Below are 17,243 nucleotides of genomic sequence, written 5' to 3'. Positions count from 1 at the left end.
GAACTGTTAGATCATGACCTGAGCCGAAGTCGGCCACTTAACCGACTGAGCCACCCACCCAACCGCCCTGCCACGTGTCTTTTAAGATTCCCTCAGGTGGCCATAATCTGCCATTACATCTCATTGGCCAGTACATAGTCACACTGTCAGGCTACTCATGATGGAAGCTAGAAAATGTAGTCTTTATCTCACATGACTAGGTTGTATATTGAGGAAGGCAATTAACAGTGTATTATGTCACAGAGAGTGAACACTCATTCTACTCTTTCATGATGGGTTGGCAGAAGTGAAAAACAAAGCTCAGAGTTTTCTCAGTAGGTCCTCAAGCTGGGTAATTTAAATATTGAAATACTGTACAGTGAAATATTGAAAAGTTGAAATATTAATAAATAATTCTTCGACTTTGCCAACCTTCAGACCCACCTCGATGCTCAGTTGCCATCTGTCCCTCCCTTTGGATCAAGATTAGGAAAAGAGACAAAGTCATTTGTCAGCAGGATCTTCTTTTTGTAAGTTCTTTTGTCATCTGACTTGGTGTCCAACAGGTGAATAGATCTTCACAAGATATATAAAAATTAAAGAATGGGATATAAGACAAGCTAAACTTAAACCAATCCCGATCAATTCTATGTAGGGTGGGCATGAGGCACCAAAGTCACAGAGTACGTGACATTATCCTGTCTCCACCTCCACTCCCACCAAATTATAAGCATAAAGAACTTCCATTTTTTGTCACATACCCCCCAGAATCTTCAATACAGCCAACACTCAAAGGATCTTCGCTGCACTGAGTTGAAAATGGATAATAATGTAAACATACACAAGAACTTACATGAAAAGAAGATGATGAAGAGTTTAAAACACTTTTAAATCGATGGTAGGGGAGAAAAGAAAACTACATTTAAAGTCAGCATGCCCAGGTTCTACAACTGTCTTCATAGTTATTGCTTACTTGACCTGTTTCTCCCATGTGGACAATGCAGAACGTACCTTTGCCCCTGCACTCCTCCTCTGGGTTACAGTGTCAAATTAATATTTATTTCAAAATCCTGAACAAAATATTACTTGTATGTATTCTTCCTCCTACACCTACACAGCAAGCACACCAGAACAAGGACTCTTTGCAACTCAAGGGATAATGAAAAACAAAAGGTGGGGACGGAAGCGTGTACTGTGATGAAGAGCCTGACTCTAAGGCACTGGAGGACCTGCCAGTAAATCTCCCTGCAGCCATATAGACAACAGCCAGAGGCAGCAACCATGAATCACTCAGGTAAAGGCCTTCCATGGCAGCATCTAGGTAAGCTCCCTCTGCGTTGGCTCAGGGCCTCTGACCTGGTGGTTTTTCGGCAAGTGTCATGATCATAATAAAGACAATAGGCAGAGATGTTCTCAGACAGCCTTGGAAGGCCCGTGAGTCATCCGGACAAACACTCTGACTTGAAAGGATGTTCTACCCACTGTTTAAACAATGGCCACACACATCCTACTTGAATAATCCATCAAATATGTTTTTGGAATGTCAGAATGTGGTTGGAATTAAAATTAAAATCCTACCACCAAGCCAGGCAAAAAGCTAGCCGATACTCTATGAGAATATTAAACTGCACTGCTGAGCTTTGAGAATCTATAGCAGGGTTTCTTATCAAGTCAGGGGATCTAGGGAAGGCTCTTCAGAAGAAGGAGCATTTGGTCTGAATCTAAAGAATTAAAACTCTCAACTAAAGAGGGAGAGATTTCCAGACAGGCAAAACAGCATGTGCTAAGGCCCTGTGGTAGCAAATAAGAGAGCTTACTTAAGGAACTGGAAAAGGGAGGGGGGAAAAAAAAAAAGACAGTGTGAATGTACCAGGAAGAGCAAAGAGAAGAGAAGTGTAAGACAGGATTGAGGAGTTAGAGTATCAGTAAGGGTCTTTAGTTGTGAGAGCCACTAGAGTGTACTCTGCCTCATGCATAAAAAAAAAAAAAAAAAGAGGAAGACTGTTTGGAAAATAAACTAAAGAAATCACAAAGCTGAAGGATGTGCATAGGATTTGGTGCCACTCAGGTGACTGGTGATCTTATAAGCGTAGTTTATAAGTGTAGATCACAGTGAAATGGCTCGAAGGATAACCAGGAAGTAGGGTGAAGGAAGCAGTGAGCACAGGGTGTCTTTTGGGAATTTTGGCTGTAAATGGGGAGGTCACTGAGAGTGACTTGGTCCAGGATAGAGATGCAGAATCCAGGAGGCTTTTTTATTTTGTTTTGCTTTTAAGATTGAGGAGTCTGGGCATATTTCAGTGCTAATGAAAGAGAGAGGATGACTACACAAGAGAGAATGAGTCATGTTGAGCACAGGCTTTTGAGAAGCAAAAGAAGGGGTAGCCTAAGTGGGAGAATTATCCTTACCAGGGTGGAGTGGCTCCACTAGCACATGCCAAGAAGAGAGGAAGGCCCCTTGCAGCGGTAGTGGAAAGACTCGGTTCCCAGCTGATGGCTTCCGTTTTGTCTCTGCAGTAGGTCATTTTCTGAGACAGGGGAAGGTAAGAGATGAATAAAGAGGATTAGGGAATTTGAAGACAGTAGAGGGGGTTTTTAGAAAGTCATCGTAAGGACTGGGAGACTGAGGAGCAACACACACAGCAAAGATACCAGGCAGGGTGGAGCATCCACTGAGGGGCCAGCTTTAAATTCCCAACTATTGGATGTGATATTGTGTCCCGAGAAGGTCCTTTCGGTCAGAAGCCATCTCTGCATTCTGTGTAATCACATAGTGAGTGTTGGACAAATGTTCATGGTTTGTGTACTTTGTGACCTCAGTGCTAAGGACAGCTGTGCCTCCCTTAACTTACTACTTGGAGTCTTAGGATCGCAGTAGGTTCTGTAACATTTAAATCAATTGTTAGAAATGGGGACTAAGTTTGTAGCCCACCTACAGCAAGGTGCACACGTGCTTCAGCACCTATGGCATATATTTGGGTAAGACATTACCCCTGGCTTCATCTTCTCATTTTATTCGTGTTTTTCTCTTTTCCCCAACTTTCTCCTTTATGATCATATATTACCAGATAAGTAGGTTCTAGCCATCTTAAGTCCTTTTTGTGGAATGAAGGTACAAATAATCAATAAGTCAATAATAGAACAAAAAGTGTCACATGGAAGTTAATTTAAAAATAGCACCTGGGTGGCTCAGTCGGTTAAATGTCAGACTTCAGCTCAGGTCATGATCTCCTGGTTCAAGAGTTCGAGTCCCACGTCAGGCTCTGTAGTGACAGCTCAGAGCCTGGAGCCTGCTTCAGATTCTGTGTCTCCCTCTCTCCCTGCCCTTCCCCTGCTCATGCTCTTTCTCCCTCTCTCTCACAAAAATAAATAAGCGTTAATAATTTTTTAACAAAAATAAAAATATAATGATCATCACAGATACAGATATAGAAATAAAAATGTACACACATAGATACAGCAATGTTTGCTGATGATTCCTATGGAAACAAGGAACGTAAAACCTAGTGGAGAGTCTACTGTGGGAGATAAAAAGTAAGAATCTAACCATTTTGTGGAAAAGAAAAACATAGTTACCTCTTAACTGATTTCAAGTGTTCTCTAAAACTAAAATATTTTTACTAATTTTCTTTAAGCTAACAGCAAGAAAAATTATCATTTACAATAAATGGTTTATTTGAAGTAGAAAGGATTTTCATTTCTTACAAATCGTTTATTGCTAATATTATAAAAGTTAAGGAAAATATTTAAAAGAGTAGTCTCAAAACAACTACTTTGGCTTTAAGAAAAGAATAGTCTCAAAACAACTACACTGGCTTTAGGAACACACTAATAATGGGGCACCTGGGTGGCTCAGTCAGTTAAGCATCCGACTTCTGCTCAGGTCATGGTCTCGTGGTTTGTGAGCTCGAGCCCCACATTTGGCTCTGTGTTGACAGCTCAGAGCCTGGAGCCTGCTTCAGATTCTGTGTCTCCCTCTCTCTCTCTGCCCCACCCCCCCAGAACTATCTCTCTCTTTCTCTCTCTAAAAATAAACTGAAGAAAAAAAAAAAAAAGATCACACTAATAATGAGACAGAGCATCCCTTCCTTTGTAGTCAAAAGAAAGAACCACAGAACTAACGTCCCAAGTTCACGTGAAGGAGAATCAGACTGCCTAGGAGCCTGGATGCTCTCGGAAGTATGCAGGCAGGGAAAGAAAACCCCCTTCCCTAACCCGTTTCACACTCTCACTACCCTTGACACTAAAAGACAAAGCCCAGTTAGGCCTTCTCTGCCTACAGCCCAGGTCTCTGAATGCTCAGCTGCTTTTCAGGAACCTCAAATCCACTTCCAGATGCCAAAGCGTTCCCCTTAATGAAGCCCTTTCCAGTCCCTCAGGAATCATCCATTAGTCTTTGTTCCTTCTGGGCTTGCCACTAATTAAAAGACAAACAACAAACAAAAACTGCCATCAGACATACTGAAGTCCTCTACTCCACAGTTCTGCTTCAATAATCAGTGACTTTTGCAAGTTCCTTAGACAGTCTGAGCCTCAGTCTCCTTAGCTGTAAAGTGGGAGTAATAATTAGAGAAGATTCGTTTACACCTGCCCAGTGATAAAATGCCTGGGTTCTGATGGTCTTAGGCTCTGTCTTCTGCTTCAGGACCCAAATCATACCAGAAGTCCTGACTCAGTCACAGGTACCCATAAATCCTGTGACACAACCCATACAGTATAGCGGTACCCATTAATGTAGTCCCTGTATATCAACAGTCAAGTGTTTCTGATACCCATTCTCTTGCTATTCCTTCCAAGAATCTGATTTCCTCATCTTCAGCTTATAGCAGATGGCTTTCACGGAAAAAGGGAAAAAGAAGAAACATTTCTGGGAGATAGGACTAAATGTTTCTGGTCAATTTTTGTACTATCTACAATAAAAGCATGGAGAGTGAGATCTTTTGAGGGCACACTACAAAATTAATTTTTAAGGATTTGATCAGCGATTACCCTGAGAATAAGAACATATTATGAATAATGAGGATAGTGACAAACTCCGGGGCTGTTTCATTTTTATGATAACATGTATTACAATTGGTTCTGATTGACAAACCCCTTGAAGCATATAAACTCAATCAATTTACAGATATTTTTTTCCAGGCTTTGTTTTTGAACATGAGTACTTCTTGCACTTGAATGATACACCAGCAAAGAAACAGATGCTAACCCATTTTACTTACATTAATTCAGAAAGGCTAAACTTCTCCTTAAATGTGTTAGAATTTTTTGTCTTAAGTTGGTAAACAAGAAAGTATCTTAGTAGTTTTGAGTTTGAAGAATGCCACACAAATCTAATTATTTATGTTATCCTTCATAACTTGGAAGATCACATCTTAGTGTTCTCTTGTGACAACTTAGGTAAGAAGTACATGTGCCTTGCCGTATAGGCTTCCCCCTTCCACTGGCTTTAAGCAAAGAGTTTGAAACCCTAGGAGATGGTAGGGCCACAAGACAAGAGGAGTCTGGGACCCCAAATTACCAATGGACAAGTGTTAAGTGGCCAAAATTCCGCAGCTTATTTGTTTCAGCAGCTGTTACTCTAACCAATACGAGAGCTAAATTCCTTTTTTTAATTGTTTTTCATGTTTTGTTTATTTTTGAGAGGGAAACAGAGTGTGAAGAAGGGAGGGGTAGAGACAGAGGGAGACACAGAATCCGAAGCAGGCTCCTGGCTCCGAGCCATCAGCATAGAGCCCGACGTGGGGCTCAGACCCACAAACCATGAGGTCATGACCTGAGCCGAAGTCAGACACTCAACCGACTGAGCCATCCAGGCGCTCCGAGAGCTACATTCTGAATGCACATACTTGCATGATTACAAATCTTTCTCTAACAGAGCTAAGATTGAGAACAAGATACAAGGGGGTGCCACTCAGGGCAAGATGTGGAGACAGTCCTGAATAAGCATCATATATGATGCTGATTAGCTGCTGACTCCAACAATGGGATTCTTATACACAAGTGGCTCTCCATTTTTTCCCCACACTTCTGAAAACTAAGATAAATTTCCAGGCATAATGGGGGCTCTCAAGAAAAGTGACCAACAGGTAATAATGATTCCTCTTATGAGGAAGAGGAGAAATGAAGCCTGCCTCCACAACAGTCCCACTAGAATCCTTCCCTAGGCCGACTATAATACGTCCCCGCAGTCTTTTCTAACATCCAAAAATGCTCCCAGGAGATAGAGATCCCAGTAGTAATCAGAGAAATCTTACTTTTTAAATTTTTTTAATGTTTTATTTATTTTGAGAGAGAGAGAGAGAGAGAGAGAGAGAGAGAGAGAGAGAGAGAGAGAGAGAGAACGAGCAGGGAGGGGCAGAGAGAGAGGGAGACACAGAATCCGAAGCAGGCTCCAGGCTCTGAGCTGTCAGCAGAGAGCCCGACGCAGGGCTTGAACTCATGAACTGTGAGATGAGATCATGACCTGAGCCGAAGTTGGTCACTTAACCGACTGAGCCACCCAGGCACCTCGTGATCAGAGCGATCATGCTTCAAAACCCAGTAGGCAGCTTTATTTTGGTGAATATCAGCATAAAGTATCATAAAGGGGTAATTTTAGGGGACATGCCTCCATTTGGCAATCAAAACATTCCTCCCTTTCTATATTTGCTTTGTATCTTTTCACTTTTTATTTCAAACTACTTATTTTAAGCCAGGACTATGAGAACCCTCTGACCATTTTCCTCTCATCAGAAAATTTCTTCAGCATCTGGTCTTACTAATTTTCTAGCCGTCTCTCCAGCCTCTGAACTTCAAAGAATCATATAAAAATACTTACCAAACTCCTGGAGGTGATCTTTTAAGAGGGGGAAGCTAATTGGACTGAGCCCTTTTGTTCCTAAACTTATATTTTAGACATATTTGACCAAATGGTCATCAAACAAATAAAAAGTTGTCTCATCACATTCATCAACAACAACAACAACAACAACAACCACAACAACAACAACTTAGGCAGAACAGAATTCTTGTTCATTTGAAAAAAGATCAGACCCATGAAAGAATCCAGGAAGAGACACAGGTATAAGCTTAGCTGTTAATTATCCCCTGGGTTGGTTGTGTTTTTTCTTTCGTTTTTCTCTGTGCAAGGATTTAAGACACAGTGTTAGATATTTAGGGGCATATCACTCAGTTTACTAGAAATTCCTGAATTCTCTTTAATTAGAAGCCAGCAGGACATCACAAAGGCCATAACAACTTATATATGAAGAAAACAACTCTATTCTCATTATTTCCTGGGAAAGGGAAGGGTGGCATCGATAACAGAAGCCAACACTCCTAACTGTATCACTGGCTTCCTTTCACTGCCATGGGTAATACAACACCAGCTTTCTTTTCTCTTTCCCTCTGTTGAATGTAAATGCAGGTTAATAAGCATATGGAGTGTCTACTTTATGAAAGGTCATAGAAATTCAAAAATGAGAAAGTCCTGTTCTCAGCTTTCATGGGGCTTCTGCTCCAGGGTTATAGATGCAATAAAACAGATTAGATGTGGGATGATGAAAAAGTTCTGGAGATAAGTAGTGGTGCTGTTGCACAAGAGTATAAATATACTTTGCGCCACTGAACTCTGCGCTTAAAAATAGTAAAGATGGTTAATTCTATGTGATGTATATTTTAGCACACATAGAAGAAGACAAGGAATAGAAACTCTCTCCTCCCCTTCTTCTGCCAGAGGTAGAATGAATCAAAATAAATCAAATGGCACCAGGACCATTCCTTGGACAAGGAAGAAGCATGAAAAGCCAGTGTGTGGGTTTCTCCCATAGGGATGCTATCAGGCCCAGGCAGGCGGTAAAGATTCAAATCTTGGGGGGACTCATTGTGGGTCATGTATCATTCTGGAGGGGAAAGTCAGAGTCATGCCAGCAGGGAAATGTTCCTCCCTGGAGATATACATGACTACATTATTATCACTGAGGAAAGTTAATTAATGGTTATGAAAACCATGCTCCCTCTATAGGTGACCCAGTAAAGGCATCAACTGGGCTCTTGCTCTCCCAGAGGTGTAAGGCCCAGTCATACAGGTACCCTGTGCTCAGAAGGGTCCCTGTGTTTGGTTTAGTGCTCTGTCGTCACCATCTGGAAAATCCTGGTAGTTTTTTCAACAAGAGCTCCCACATTATCACTCTATACTAGGCTCAGCAAATGAGGTAGGTCACCAGTCCTACAGAGCAGGAAGGACACAGCCTCTTCCTCCAGAGCCTGTGTGAAGGGCAGCGAATAAGGGTAATGCTCAAAAGGATGCAGTCTGGGGCACCTGGGTGGCTCAGTCAGTTAAGCGTCAGCTTTGGCTTAGGTTATAACCTCTCGATTCATGGGGTTAAGCCCAGCATTGGTCAGCATGGAGCTGTCAGCATGGAGCTGTCAGCATGGAGCCTGCTTGGGATTCTCTCTCTCTCTCTCTCTCTGCCTCTCCCCCACTCATGCTCTCTCTCAAAATAAATAAAATTAAAAAGAATTAAAATAAGGATGCAGTCTAAGACATTTCTCAAATTGCAGGAAGCCAAAAGGAATTCAGGGAGAGACATCTCCCATAGAAAGGAGTTGTCCTCTTAGACCAAGGAACCCAGAGAAAGGGCTGCATGATAGAGCACGTATGAGCACAATGTGGTGCAATATGAAACTGGTCAGGGGTAGAGGCAGGATACATAGGTCATAACTTGAAATGCCTTCCCTTGAGGAGGACAAGACAGCATTTGAGTTAACTAGAACTTTGACCTTTACAGTCTTTCTTAGAATACTCAACCCCTCAAAAAAAAAAAAAAAAAAAAAAAAAAGGCTTATATATTGATATTAGAATGCATCACCTAAGTCTGATGGAGATGGTGGGGCAATGGCTAGAATAGGCAAGTTGCTTTGGCTGCTTTCTTTCTGAGCTCCAGTGGAGAAAGTCATTGGTGCTGACCTCTCTATCGCCTCACACCTCAGGCGTGCAGGAGGCTTTCTGAAGTAACAGAGTCTCCCACAATGCAGGTGCCCCCAAAATTTCACAACTCACCCAACTGTACTAAAGATAGGCCCATGAGAAGAATAAAGAACCCAAGGTTACCCCCTACCCCATGTTGTGTTGAAAACCAGATTATCTCATTATTACATAATTCTTATCTCTTTCTGTACTGTTTGAAATTTTTATCATACATACATACACACACACACACACACACACACACACACACACACACTGGCTTATTGTGGAATATCAACTCATTACGACATAAACCTGATTTTTTTTTTTTGCCAGTAACTATTCCCAGATGTCTTATATAAGTAATGTCTTCCTTTATATTATCTTGACCTAAATCCATAAGTTTTCAGACATTCTGACTTAATACAAACAGTATCCTTTGGGTCTATAAAGCTCAGCCCTATTTAGTTTAAAATTTTAATATTGCATTGATTCCAGTCTCTTCTATCTAACCCACCCCCATCCCAAGCACATGCCACAGCTTTGACTTGACTGACCTGACACGGATGGATGGGGGCCGCGTGGTCTTTTACATTTCCCCTTTCCCCCTCATATACCCACTTCTGCTTCCTTCCCTGTCAGGGTAGGGCTGAGGTGGTAAGAAAAAGAACAACAACAACAAAAAATACCCTCTTAACTGGGCCGGGTCACCTTCCTGCTGTTCTCCCTCATTGTATACACACTACTGCTGGCTGGTGTGGACAGGTGGTGTCTCCAAAATGGTTCGCTCGTAAAAAGCTCACTGGCCCCATCCGATTGTCCCCAGTTCTCTGGAAAAGCAGACATCCAAAAAGGGAATAAAAGTGAAAGTCACCCTTTTTGTATTTCCCCCTTTTTTTTAAGACGAGAATTCTTCTGCAACCACCACTTGGCCTGGCAAAAAGAAAGCATCTCCTCCGCAGAAAGGGAACAGAGGGAGAGCTTGTCTTTTCCTTGGGGTAGAGCTGGTTTCTGTATTTGTTTCTATCTCACACCCGAGGGGAGGTAGCTGAACCACCTATTGGCTTTGCTCTGAACCAAGAGTGTGAGATTTAGTCATTATTCTGGGACAACTGGAAGCCTGGTGGTTGTATCTGTAATACCATTATTAACATAACATAACATAACATAACATAACATAACATAACATAACATAACGTAACGTAAAAATAATATATGACTTGTATGGTCATGGCAGAGGTATACATAAAGAACATTTTCATAATACAGAGAAGGGACACTTCACCAAGACCAAGAAAGGAAGGTTCAGAACAATTTGCTACAGAAGAGATGGTCTCCCTTACATCATGATTGGAAAGCCGAAACGATCCTGCTGGAAATGTACAGGTAGAGCAAAGCTTCTCAGCCTTGGTACTACTGACATTTAAGCCAGATTAATTCTTTGTTGGAGGAGGCCGTTCATGCATCCCTGGCCGCTACCCACTACATGACAGTAGCACCCTTCGCCAAGATATAACACCTCCAAATGTCTCCAGACATTGCCAACTATCTCCCAGGAAGGTGAAATCGCCTCTGGTTGAAAACCGATGCCACTCTTACAGGAAGAGGGGACTCATGCTCAAAGGTTCAAGGTACAAAACAGATGACATTGTGAAAACTACACATAGTCCCAAATTACCGGAGCATGAGGTACAGTGCAGGGCAGCAAGTGGTGGGAGGGAGGAAAGGAGAAGTATGGGAGGCTGATAATGGAGCGTCTGGTAGAACATGCACGGGCGAAGGGACATCATCTCTTTAGTGATGGCAAGTCTCAGAAAGAGAATGACAGAGGGGATTTGAGCTTCAGACAGGTGGTAAGAGGACAGGGGAAGAATAGGACTTAAGTCAGGTGGCTCACTCGGGAGCTATGGCAGAAGTCAAGGCACAAGATGATGAAAAGCACCTGAACTGGAGGACAGGCAGGAGGAAGAGGAACAGAATGGAATGTACACAGGAAGCCTGGGGGAATGGCCCTGCAACTCACAGCAAATGCACAAGGAGATGAACAATCACGTTCTGTGTCTGGAAAGGAGAAAAACCTGCATATGTCGAATTGGGGATGCCTTCTTTCTCTCCTTGGTTAATTTAAAATCTCAACCTATGGAGATCTCTTTCATTGGGACAGTTTTCTGGAATTCCCAAGGATGAGATGCCCTGAGATCATAAGCAACAAAGATGCTTATATTTTGATCACTACCACCTCAAGGAACTTGTTCAACAAACAAAACACCACAAACAACACCGTTGGGCTCTGTCAGTGGCTTAGAATCCCTCTTTTCAAATACCATTGTGACATTACTCCAACATTGGCCAAATTACCAGCAAAGAGTCGTCATGGTTTTGATATTATCTCTGGCAAACTATTAAAAAGAAAACATGAGAGAGGCCAAGGTACTATAAAAAGAAGAAAGGACTCCTATCAAAGAATTTGATAAAAATGACTTTGCCCCAGGTTGCTAACTTTACCTTAGAAGAAAATATGGCTATGATTTTTATTTGATGCATTATGAATTCAATCCAATGGAAGCCTTTCTGAAAAGGAAAGCTGTGCAGCCAAAGTATAGATACAAAAGCAAAAGGGTAGTTAGTGGCTGTACAGTTGAGCACACAACAACAGCATTTTTAACATACTATATGGAGGGAATCTTTTAAAAGGAGATTTGGCTCCTGAATAAACTCTTCATGGTAAGCAATCAGGGAAGTTAAGCTCCCCTTATTAGCCTCTTTTTCTGTTCTTCTCAGTGGCCCGTATCGTTTAAACTAATAAGCAGCAGCAGTTGAAATACACAAAAAGCTCCTGATAAACAACAGCTAAGGGAGGCCAGAAAAGGGGCAAAATTCAGCTCTCGTGACATAAATCTCAATGCAAATCCAAAACCTGGCATATGTGGCTACGACAGTGCCCCCAAATGACACAGAAAGGCATTCGCCTGATCTCTTAAGTATATTTTTCACGTGTTAATGTTACAAGAATGTAAAAAAGAATTCCATTTCCTGCTTGATATATTCTCTCCCAATGTCTTCCAGGTCCAAAGATTTGGAGACTCTCCAAACAACACATAATAACACAAGAGGAGGAAGGAAATGCGGGGGGGGGGGGGGGGGGGGGGGGTAAGAGCAATTTGCATTTCTCTTGTGTTCCATACTTGTTTAACAGCCTATCATCAATATCACTACTGATTTGGTTTCAGCTAAGTTGCAAGCAAGCGTGCTGTCAGAACTAGGAAAGGTGATTTCCAGGTGAAAATAAGTAGGGGGTAGGATGACGGTATCTCCATTTTTAGGCATCCCTTGGTTAATGGCATCTGCATTTCATTCTTGGTTGCCCAGTGCAAACTGCCTCACTTCTTTATGTAACATAGTCCTCATCAGTCAAGTGGGACTCAAAGCCAGCACCACTCACCCCTGTAGAAATTCCTCTAGAACAGTGCCACTTCAAGTAGAGTCACAGAGCAGTAGCATAAACATCATGTTCATGCTTGTTAGAAATTGTGAATGACAAGTTCCAGCCCAGATTTACTGAATTAATCACTCACTTTGACGCACTTTGAGCAGCACTGCCCTAGAAGCAAGCTGCTGGTCTGCAGCCTGCCTGTCCCCAGTCCACTATAGATAAATACAGACTGTGGGTGTCAGCACTTAAAGCATTCAAAGACATGTGACACTCTGGCCGTATCCAAGCACATGAGTGATGGACTCATGTCCTTCAAAGGCAATGGACCAGTGTAGGGCTTCAGCATTTGTGTGGTGAGCTGTGTAAGGCACAGTGTGCCACCAGTCATGGATAGCAGAACCCCCCATCATCATGATGGATTAAAAAAAAGAAAATTCCTTCATCAGAGAGTCTGAAAAGTCCTACTCTAGAGCAAAGGTCAGTAAACTTTTTCTAAAAAGGACCACACAGTCCATAAAGCATAATATCTTAAGCTCTGTAGGTCATAAAGTCTCTGTAGCAACTACTTACCTGCAATTATAAAGCAAAAGCATTAAGAAAGTGTAAGCAAATGAGCATGACTGTTCCAACAAAACTTTATCTACCAAAACAAGCGGAGGGCCAGATCTGGTCCACAGGCTGCTCTGTGCCAACTCCTCTTTAAAGGATGACTGGTGACCAAATATGATGATATCAGAAGATTCTGCCGAATCTGCTTGATTTCACGCAACCCTTACTTTCGAGAACTGAGAAGATGAAACAAACCACCACGATCCCCTACTTTTGTCAGTGGTTTTCCTTCCTTACAGTGACCACAGAAATAGAAATTGTACCTCCCCCTTTGCTCCTGTAACAGTGAGAAACCTGAGGACAAAGCCAAACACATCTGGTCAACCTTCAACTAGCACCCTAACAAAAAAAAAAAAAGGATCAAAAAGGAAATGGCCGCATCACAGAAGGAAAAGTTAAGTCTCCCTTCCTCTAGTTCCGGGATCTACAAAGTATGGCCCATTGGTGAATGGCGTCTGCCAAATTCAGCCTGCCACCTGTTTCTATAAATAAAGTTTTATTGGAACAAAGCCATGACCACACAATTACAAACTGTCTACAGCTGCTTTTGAAGTACAGTGCCAGGGGGGAGCACCAACCTTATGTCCCACAAAGCCTAAAATATTTACTATTTGGATCTTTAAAGAAAAAAAAATGCAACCTCTGCTATGTTCCTCCCATGACTAGCAGCCCCTTGTTCCAGTCCAGAAAGCCTCAAGCAAGTAGGTAAGAAGACAGATATCTACAACACCATTAGCAGGACTTCTGCCAACTACTTTCTCTGGAAAAATCTTCTTTTGCTAAACAAAGTGGCACAGTTAGAGGCTTCTTGCTGAGTTCCTCCCAAGTTTCTTGGTGGCTTTCAAGTCCCTTTTAAATAACTTCTTTTAACTATTAAAAATATATAGGCAGGGTTACTTATTGATGAAGCAGTCTATTAGTCATGTAAAGGAAGCATTAACTCGGTGCCTTTTTACATTAAACTCATACAAAGAATATTAAAAGCCTTGACAAGAAAAAAAAAACTTGACAAGATAGACAAAAACATCCTTGCATGTAGATCTCTGGAACATTCCCAGAGTGAGCGAACAAATGGGTTCTCTTATTTCCCAGAGAACTGGGGGCTTTGTTTTTGTCAGAACTTCAAAGAATACAAAGCATCATAAATACATGGAGCAAACTTCAACAAACAAAACCTTCCGGCCTTTGAATCCATTTTGAGTAACACACATAACATGAAGGAAAGTAGGCTGCAAGAGTCTGGGTAATAGCAGAAATTCACCAAAAAAAAAAAAAAAAGCGCTGTGTAACGCTGTGTAACATGGTGCTAACAAAACACAGTTGTTTCACTGGTAGCCACTTGGAAGGAAACAAGTGCCGTATCAGTTACCTAATGGTCTGTGGAGGCGCCTTATAAATACTACTAGTGCCACCTTCTGGTCCTCTGATGCTACTGCATGCCCCTTATCCCATCTTGGCCTCATTTCCCCCAAGCCACCGAATAACGTGTGTCCTAGAATCATGGACTAAATAGAAAAAAAGATCTGCAGAGCTCTCTACAGATCTTCACAGATCATGGAGACCCCAGACCAACCTGCCTTCGTGCTGACGTTTAATACTGACTTTTGAGACCACAGGGTAGCTACGTTGGAAAGACCAGAATCGCTTCTGACCTTATTTTTTGGCTCCAAAAGCTTGAGAATTCTGTAAACCAGAGAGATAGGATTATACAACTAGGCTTCCACCCCCTCACAGCTCTCTTCATGCCCCAAAGATAGCCAGGCAAAGGGAAGTCATTGGACAAGTTGAAAAAGATAAGAGGTATGTTACTGTTTGGAGCCACTTTTCCCTGATAGTGAAGAAAGGGACTCTTGGGTTTGGAACCAGGTTTCTTTAGGCAGGTTGCCATGCTCCTCATGAGAGCATTTTAGGAGTCAAAGGTTGGTAGGAGAAGTAGTTTCTCTTCTGTTTTATAACACTTGCTGCAGAAGTGAGTCTCAGGAAATAAACAGAGGAAGTGCCCAGAACCTGCTGGGAAAAGCCCACCTACACAACCACAGGAATAGAACCAGCCTTGCTCTTCACACACAGACATTCTCTGCCTTATCTGCCTTCATCCTCAGTCACATTCTGGATACAGAGCATGGAAGGCCCGGCCACAAGGTTTCAAGGAGGAAGATCAGGAAGGGAAAGCTTAAAGCAGGACAGGGAGGTGAGGCCCCGTGGGAAATACATTAGGGCCTGGGGGGAAAGTGAAAGTTTCATAGTGTCTTCCTTGACTGAGATGAGAGCCTGGCCTGCCTGTGCTAAACCCTTTGCTTCTGATTTGAAAAACATTTGGCTTCCTGAAAAGTAAAAACTATTAAGGGCCTTTTCGTAATCCATCTTGCACATCTTCAGAATTGACGTCAGCAAGTCACGAAGGGAGTTTCTACCAGTCCTCCCTGGGTGGAGTGATGATGGCAATGATACAGGGCCATTGTGGCCCAGGATCCCCAAGGGGAGGGAAAGGAAGGATGTTCACAGGGATCTTCTGGGCTCTGTCAGGAAGAGGGAGAAACACATCCCTCTAAGGAAAAAAAGGCATTTGTCTCAAAGAAAAATGGCTGTACTGGGGGGAAATGTCATACTTAATGAAGCTAACCAATGGTAAAGGAAGCAAGCTGCAATCTCTTCAGAATGTTAGAAAAATAATGTTTATGTTTAGAAGATGTTGTTATCATTTACAATTATAGCTGCCATTTGTTGATGGACACTGTTTTCCTTTAATCATAGAGGCGTTTATTACCCCTGTTCTACAGATGATCAAACTGAGGTTCAAGAAAGTTCAGTAACTTTCCCAAGGTCAACAGGGAGTAGGCAGAAATAAACCCAGTTCTGTCTCAGTCCACTCCACCCCCAGCTTCCATGATTCGAGCAGTTGGTTTGTTCTCACGAAATTAAGCCTGCACATGAGTACATGTACTGAGATTCTCACATTTTGGAAACTGAAGACTGGAAAGACAGACTTCCACATTGACATCATAGATTGACAGACTCACGCTTACAAACAAGTGACCCCTCCAAACTCCCAGCTGAAATGGACCAGGATGGCCGGGGCTGCCTCTACCAACAGCTCTTCCTGCAGCTGGAACCATGGTAGCTGTTTCACCTCTTGCCAAGTCAACAGCCTGAAGTGCACTGCCCATTCTCAGCCCCACATAGTCATCATCTCACTGTTAGCTTTTCTGTCTCCTGTACTTTTTATTTGGACCCTTCCAAGGTGAGAAAGGGGTCTACAATTTATAGCAGGTAGATGTTTTACACTGAGCCTTGACAGGGAATTCACCAGACTCCTCCAGCAGAAGCCAGCCAGCAGGACACTCGATGATCAAGAGAGTTAGGGAATATCTCCACAATGACCTGAGAAGACACCAAAAACAGCACAGGGACCCAAAGACTGGCTATCCCATCCCAATTTCCTTAAGGTACCCTGTGCTGATATGTACATGGCACCTCGGAACAGAAAGTGAAGAGGCAAATATTCAAAAGGAGAGAAATAACCTAACTTTGAATCTTGAATGAAATGAATATTTACCCCAAAGACCCTGAGCTAACTTAAGAGAGACTATTTCAAAACACAAGAGGGGCAACTGGGTGGCTCAGTCAGTTAAGCGTCTGACTTCAGCTCAGGTCATGATCTCACAGCTCATGAGTTCGAGCCCCTCATCAGGCTCTGTGCAGACACCTCAGAGCCTGGAGCCTGCTTCGGATTCTGTGTCTCCCTCTCGTTCTGCCCCTCCACTGCTTGTGTTCTCTCTCTCTCTCTCTCTCTCTCTCTCTCAGAAAAATAAACAAACATTAAAAAATATTTAGAAAAAAAAAGAAAACAGAAGAGACAAAGTTACCAAGATACTAAGAACTGGCAAGTTTTAGATTTATTTTTCTTGCTCCCAAATGGAATAAGGGATTGAGGAAAAGGTGAGGTCACTTACGGAAAATAAAGAGTACTGGTTTTGGCGGGGGGGGGGGGAGGGGGGTTGCACATTTAAGTTGTAATATATAAATGTTGTCTCACCTGTGCCTGTGTATTAGTGTGTGTTTTATGTTAGATAGCCTGATTTCCTTTTTGACATGCCAATCCACACAAGGATTTCAGCAAGGCATTTTTATAAAGTCTCCCCTGGTATCTTTGTGGACAAGGTGGAGAAATGTGGGCTGGATGATAAAACACTTAGGTGAACTCTCAAGCTGCCTATATTTTGTTCCTTTTTGGACACCAAATTTTCAGGGAGACATTGACAAAGTGGATTTTCC

The 17,243-nt window shown here is 42.4% G+C and overlaps 1 protein-coding gene across 3 annotated transcripts in view; it reads right to left on the bottom strand.

The window, feature by feature from the left end:
• The window catches only part of DTWD2 (DTW domain containing 2), a 266,159-nt gene that overhangs the window by 105,612 nt on the left and 143,304 nt on the right, over positions 1 to 17,243 (bottom strand). For 2 of the 3 annotated variants that reach the window (XR_009264263.1, XR_009264267.1), the window contains exons 8-9: positions 2,389 to 2,507; positions 424 to 555 (exon numbers count right to left, since the gene is read on the bottom strand). The gene's annotated coding sequence lies outside the window, so the exon portion shown is untranslated. The remainder of the gene's footprint in view (positions 1 to 423; positions 556 to 2,388; positions 2,508 to 17,243) is intronic. The other variant, XR_009264264.1, reaches the window with a different exon arrangement.

Source organism: Neofelis nebulosa, chromosome 1, assembly GCF_028018385.1.
Source record: "Neofelis nebulosa isolate mNeoNeb1 chromosome 1, mNeoNeb1.pri, whole genome shotgun sequence".
In the NCBI taxonomy this organism is placed as follows: domain Eukaryota; kingdom Metazoa; phylum Chordata; class Mammalia; order Carnivora; family Felidae; genus Neofelis; species Neofelis nebulosa.
Note: the sequence above shows the minus strand (reverse complement) of the source record. Positions and strands in the feature narration are given on the sequence as shown.